The sequence below is a fragment of the Cryptomeria japonica genome, chromosome 4 (assembly GCF_030272615.1).
Source record: "Cryptomeria japonica chromosome 4, Sugi_1.0, whole genome shotgun sequence".
In the NCBI taxonomy this organism is placed as follows: Eukaryota; Viridiplantae; Streptophyta; class Pinopsida; order Cupressales; family Cupressaceae; genus Cryptomeria; species Cryptomeria japonica.
In genome coordinates this window covers 645,289,021-645,296,675 of record NC_081408.1, presented here as the reverse complement: position 1 = coordinate 645,296,675, position 7,655 = coordinate 645,289,021, and positions in this window count along the sequence as shown.

The following is a 7,655-nucleotide window of genomic DNA, read 5'->3' as shown; positions in this document are numbered from 1 at the left end:
AATCCGAGATTCAAAGGTAACCTAATATCAATAAGACTCTTACACACAAACTCTATCTCACACACCTCATATATAGGAGATACAATACAAGAAACTGTCAAATGGTATTACAAAACCATGGGATAAAACCACCCAATAAAGTAGAGCCAACCTTATCTTCATTATATATGCCCTATGACATGCCAAAACACACATCAACACCTGTTCCTCCCTTTTACAACTCATTTATATGTCTGATGCATTTTATATTTCCTCTTTCAGGAGTCCAAACTTCCAAAGGCCATAACTTGTGAACTAGGTGTCTGATTGACGAACTGTTTGATGCACCATAAAGCTTGTGGAGTGCTCTATCACCTTTTAACACACTATACTAGTGAGATTGATTTTTCAGGAAATTTCAAAGGGTATAAAGACCTTAAAATTAAATTTAATCCTTTCATCACACCCTTTATAAATTAAAACTTAAATATCTTCACTCCTAGTTATGATCTTGTGCCAAAATTTGTCGGTATGCTTATTTAGCCAATCCAAAGCTTTGGGGATAATTTCACACTATTTTGTGCTAAAAAAAAACTTATTGTAAATAGTACGCTACCATAAATGAAAGGTTGAGACACCATTTTCCCATCATTCTTGCACTTGAAAAATACCTTGCAAGAGAAAAGGGAGTATCTAGACAATAAAGTAATTGCTAGGGGCCATGAGGCCCATATACTCCGATCACCATTCGAACATCTTTGTGCTCACAACCTTACTTAAAGAATATACAACATTCATCAAAGTCTCTACCTTAACTAGCTTCATCCTGCCATCTTTGACCATATCTGTGACAAAATGATACTAAACATCAATGTGTTTGGTCCAAACACAAAATGTTGAGTTCTTAGTTAGGTTGATCATACTCTGATTGTCACAATAAACTGTCACTGCACCTTGTTTTATTCAAATATCGAAAAAGAGTCTCTTAAGCCAAATGGCTTCTTTAAAAGTATAAGTAGCTACCATATACTCTACTTCCAAAGTGGAGAATGTTAGGATTAATGACAGTCCCAAAGATACTGAGAGGAGGGGGGGTGAATCAGTATCTAACTGGTTAGCAGAATATTTAAACTTATTAAGAACTTTGCATCCCAAAACAATGTACTAGTAAATAAGAATTAATGCAGTAAATAGGAACAATAAAGACAACATAGAAAACACACCATAACACAAGATGTTTAATGAGGAAACTCAGTGTGCAAAAAAACCTCGGTGGGATTTGTGACCCACAATATTCACTCACTGGCCAATGAATACATATTTCTAACAATGAGGGGCCTGCACATGTAGGAAGGCCAATTGCCTAGAGCTCACTGCTCAATAAGAGTCACATTGACTACAAAAGTGGATTATGAAATCCAATACAATGTATTGTTTCAAATCAGCATCAACTATGCCAGGTTCAATACCGGTTTAAGCTCATTCTATAACCAAAACCTTCGTTGTCAACTATATCTCATTATACAAAATATCATCTATACATTATCTCCATGCATATACCTTTCTACTCTTCTACACAAAATGATCTATAAGATCTCATACATATATATAAGTCTTTTACAATATGTCATGTCGGCTTTATAAAAGATAATTACATTTAAATGCAATAAACAAAATTTGTTTCCTTGTCGGTTAGGGTGCCCGTATGCATTGTTGTCCCTGTTGGTGAAGTGTCTACCGGTATATGTAGATGTCTATACCAGTGCCAGTGTCTTTACTAGATGAGTGCCAGAAGGTTACTAGATGGTTGCCATCAATGACAACACCACTATTCTCATAAGATTGTAGAATGCCAATAATCTCCCCCTTTGGGATTGATGGAAACAGTCATGAGAAAAATCCAAAAACTGTTCCAAAAACCGAAGTCCAAAAAGTTACCAAAAAGATATGCTCCCCCTGAGAAAATTATCTCCTCTAATTAATCATTTTTCTCTGTCCACTACTCCCCTTTTGACATCAATGACAAAGGTTGTCAAAAATCATCAAACGAGTGAAAACATTTCACCTCAAAGTTTGTAACCGGTTGGTTACAATCTAGAATATGTCTGCCAAAACCAAACTCTGCATGAATCTATTGTTGTCATTCATGGTTGCCTCAGTCTATTGGATTTTGTCGGTGAGATGATGTGTGTGATCTTCTGGTAATCTTTCTCCTTGAAGTAATGCCTCAGAGATTTCATTTCTCAGAGAGATAAGGTTGTCCAACTTAGGACCAAGTTTATACTTAAGTTCTCTGGCATTATCCTTAATCCTTGCCTTCTCTTTCTCAAATTTCTCCAATTTCTCCTCAAAACCTGCTATTTCCTGCTCAATAACTAATATAGGTTCGGATGAACCAATTATGTTATTAGCTATGTCATCTATTTATTTTTGTACTCTTCTTATTTCCTTTTCTATGTCCTATGTCAAAAGATGTGGTTTGTATGTTTCTCTGTATAGCTCTTTGTATTCCAAAATTGTAGTGTTCAGTGCCAATAAAAGTGTATTTATGTGTTATGTGCACTTCTTTATTGTATCCCCAAAGAATTTATCCTTTTCCTTTTCAACTTTCTCTTTGAAGGTGTTTTCATTCACCTTATCAACCATTATTACATTCTCAGTAATGAATTTGGACAATATGTCCAATTTACCTAAAGAATCCTTTACATGATCTATGTTAAATTTCGGTGCAATTAATTTAAGAATTGGTATGATGTCATCAATTTCCTTGTAAGCCAATGCATTATAGTCAGCTATCTTCTTGATAGAGTCCAGGAGTACCTCTGTCACATTAGTAGGTCTGAATTCACTTGATGAAGTACCGAATGTCTGACCAACTACCTTAATTACCTTTGTGCTTCCAATATTTGTAACCATTTTGTCTATGATATCCTCTAGTGGATCAGTCCGAGTTTGCATTTTAACCAGTAAAGGTTTGTCTGATTACTTAGGTATTTCAATGATTACCGGTTTCACTACCTCAATATGTACCTCTGCTTATGTCGGTTTCTCTATGTGCTCCACTATCTGTATCTCTGTCTCAGTAGGTTTCTTTGTGCTAGCATCTATACCCTCAATAGTCATTCTAGTATCCAATGGTTACTCTATTTGTAATGGTTACTCTATTTGTAATGATTTCTATGTTGGGATCTCAACCTCAACAGTCTCTACTGGTTTATCAACAAATTTTTCACTGTCAACATTATTATCCTTAGCCTCTATACCATCCCTCTCCACAACAATATTCACTTCCTGAGTGTCTACATTCATGGCAAATAGTATTTCAGATTCAAGATTAGTGTTGTCATGTGTGATACCTTCACTTTCAGTAATCAGTGGATCATCAATATGTATCGGTGCAGTATCCAAGGGTGGTGGCAAATTGTCAATTATTTTGATGTTCGGTATTCCATCAACTTTACATTTCCCTTTGTCTTTATCCTTCTGATGAACTTTGAATGTTTTTCTTTTTCCACAAAGAAGATATCCCATTTATCAACAGTCTCCTCTGCAATCTCATTTACTCTACTAGCCATCAAACTTACTTGTCGGTGACCACTAGAAAAAATGGATCTTTAAGCCTCACAAATCAGGTCATCAATCTCCTCTTTTGAGTTAACTAGATGTATAGCTAGAAGTTTTTCAACTTTTAGTTTCTTGTCCAATTCCATCATTGCAATCCTCTTGGCATCTAGCCTTCTATATAGTTCATTGGGCCAATCATCCACTACTTCAATTAAAACTTTCTTGTATATATCCAGATGTAAAGATATATTATTTTCAATGCTTTCCTTTTCTGAATCTTGGAATGTGTTCTTAGCCAAATTACCATCATCAGTTATTTCATTTAGCAAATTATCTAATGAGGGTATGACTAGTTTTTGTTTCTTCTTGGGAGTCAGTTTCTTAGCCAGTTGCCTTATTGCCTATTGTTTCTTCTTTAGAGTCCTTTTCCTTTTGGGTGGAGGAGAGGGTACTGGTGAAGGTTTTCTCTTCCTTTCAACTCTTTTGAATTCAGCTGGTATCTCACTGTCAGAAGATGTGCCAACCAGTGAAATGTGTGCCTCCGGTTGTAGTCCTTCCAACTCACTAGCCGTTATACCAGTACTATTCATAACAGTTTCTTTGATTTCCTTTACCTGCTTTGATGCATCTCTTATGTATTTCTCTTTTTTCTTCCTTTGATTCATTGTTTTCACAATACTTTCAATTATTTCAGCACTACCAAAAACTTCTTCTATTGTTTCTCTTCATGCATCTAACAAAGCTTTTGCATAGGTTTCAATTATATTGAGATCTATCCCATAACCCATTGATGTTACCCATACAGTACTAGGTAGTACAAATTCCATCCATGTTTCATCCTTCTTGATTACAAAATAGATTTCTTTATCATATTTATCCACTACACTCTTCGGTAGTCTTTCTCTAGTTTTCATTTTAGCTTAAAAAACTTTAAAGTATTCAGTTATGTTGCTGTCCTTAGTAGTTCCCATGTTGGTGAAAGCTTCTTGTAATTGTTTTCCTACTGGTATGTCATAGCCAAAGTCTTTTTGTCCTATACCGGGGATCTCACTAAGAGATTACCAAAACCAAATGTCCCTTTCTTATCACCTTTAATCTTTTTCAAATTATCTATGAGTTCATCTTTCAGTAATTCACATACATATATTTTTGCATTATTGTTCACCATTTCATAAGAACTATTAATGCAAAGACTAGAAACTGAATTAAGTCTATTTGCATGAGTAGTCTTGCAACCTAAAACCATACTTATGAATCTCACATTGATGTCCTTGGTGTCATTCACTCTCAATGATCTACTATTTGATGTTGCTCCAGTTAGGGTCATTACTTTGTTGTTAGCAAATTTCCTTGTTTTGTCTGGTCTGTTGTCGGTTGAGGGTAAACCTATTACTACCGTAATTGCTTGCCGAGAAAATTTGCAGACAAAGTCTAACCATAGAAATTCTCCATGTGCCCTACTTAGGACAATTCTCACTACTTCTTCCATAAATTCTGGAATATTCAATATCTCAACAAAACCTAAAGTCTCCACAATCTTGTGCTCGGGTTTAACAGTGTCATTTTCATTACAAATTATGGTTCTAAATATATTTAGCAATTCCTCAGAACCTAATTCTTCAATGTTACACTGAATATATATCCTAGGGTCTTCAACATAAGCTACACCTTTAGGAATCTTTGAAAATGCTCCTATGGAATCATCTTGCTTAGCTACTTCAAGAATAATTTTGAATACGGGCCTAGGGTGTTTTATGTTTTCCACAATAGTAGGGTTCACAATAAATTCAGGAGCAGAAGAAGAAGCCATTTGGAAAATACCTTTAGCTTCTTGATAATGTCTGAATTCTTGAAACAAATACCTTCACTCAGATTTCATGCTCTCTACTAATTTGAATGCTCGGTGAATCAAAAATGAGGGAAAACCAATGATTTTTAATGAAATTTCTCTCAACAACCACATTAAATGCTTGTCGATTAAGTAAAACTTAACACATCTGCTGGTAAAGAAGATATGTATCTTCTCACCATTGAGAGAGGGTAATCTACATGATATTCAACTTGTTGCACTACCCCCAAAGGGTTTCTTCTCAGTTGGATGAAGAATCTCCTACCGGTGGAGTAATACTCTATTCTACCAGTGAAGAAATAGTCTCATCAACATTTTTATCTATCTTCCTAATCTATTGTTTTGAAAATTCTTACTTTACCTCATCTACCTTTTCTTTGCCTTTCAAACTGGATTCTTTACTATTTGCCGGTGAAGTCTTGCTTCTATAAAATTTTGCAATATGTCCAATTTTGTTACAAGCATATAAAAACTCACATTATTCTTTTGAATAACTTTTCCATATCCTATGCCAGTTTGTGTTCTGCATTGATTGGATAAGTGCCCAAATCTTCTACAAACATAAAATTTCAAATTCATTTTGTAGTTTTCTGAATTATGACCAACTTTGTCGCATTTGAAACATTGACCAGTGGGTGCATTGATGTTCTGATTGTTTTTGACTCTACACTGATTTTCTCTTTGACCATACTTGTTACAGTTAAAGAATTTCCCATTAAATTTGCAAGAACTAGGTTGTCTTACCGGTTTACTATGATCATGATTGTTTGCAATACCAAAACTTTCTCCAACTTCAAATCCCAGTCCATTGGTATCTCCATTAGGTTTCTAATTTTTCAGCATGTTATCAAATTCCTCTGAACTTTTCTTGAATTTATCTTTGTGTTGATTTGCAATAGCCAACTCATTTTCCAGAATTCACTTTTGTCTTATGAGTTCAGTTTTATCATGTTGCATGTGAATCAGATTTGTCTTCAACATATCATTTTCATTACTAACTCTTAGATTTTCATTTCCAGCATCATTGAGTCTCCTAGTCAAGTCATCTTCATTCTTCTTCCTGTCTTCAATGTTTTTAACAAAACCTCATAGTCATATGATGCATTTCATTCTTCATATTATTGTTTTCTTGTCTCAACTTGTTCAAAAGTTCATTAAGAGTTTCATTTTCATCATTATCATTCTACATCTTCTCATGAAGTTATTTTCTTTAATTTCGAGCTATAGTAAGATTCTCCTAAAGTCCTTGAATGAATTCTTGTGCAGTCCTTAGATCATCTTCAAGTTTGATATTCTTCAACTTCTCTGCATCATAGTCTACAAGAGCTCCTTCCAATTATATTCTTAAGTTCTCCATCTATACCGGTGTTAGAATCTTCCTCAAGCTGTTAGGCTTTTGAAAATAGAGGACCAGGCTCTGATACCAAATGTTAGGATTTATAATGATAGTCCCAAAGATACTCAGAGGGGGGGTGAATCAGTATCTAACCGGTTAGCAGAATATTTAAACTTATTAAGAACTTTGCATCCCAAAACAATGTACTAGTAAATAAGAATTAATGCAGTAAATAGAAACAATAAAGACAACATAGAAAACACACCATAACACAAGATGTTTAATGAGGAAACTTAGTGTGCAAAAAAACTTCAGTGGGATTTGTGACCCACAATATTCACTCACTGGCCAATGAATAAATATTTCTTACAATGAGGGGCCTACACATGCAGGAAGGCCAATTGCCTAGAGCTCACTGCTCAATAAGAGTCACATTGACTACAAAAGTGGATTATGAAATCCAATACAATGTATTGTTTCAAATCAGCATCAACTATGCCAGGTTCAGTACCGGTTTAAGCTCATTCTATAACCAAAACCTTCACTATCAACTATATCTCATTATAAAAAATATCATCCATATATTCTCTCCATGCATATACCTTTCTACTCTTCTACACAAAATGATCTATAAGATCTCATACATATATATGAGTCTTTTACAATATGCCATGTTGGCTTTACAAAAGATAATTACATTTAAATACAATAAACAAAAGTTTGTTCCTTGTCGATTGGGCTGTCAGTATGCATTCTTGTTGTTGCCGGTGAAGTGTCTGCCAGTGTCAGTTCCTATCGGTGGCTTTACCAGATGAGTACTAGAAGGTTTCTAGATGGTTTCCATCAATGACACCACCACTATTCTCATAAGAGTGTAGAATTCCAATAGAGAAAGTAATCACAACCTATCGCTTACTCATCCAACTA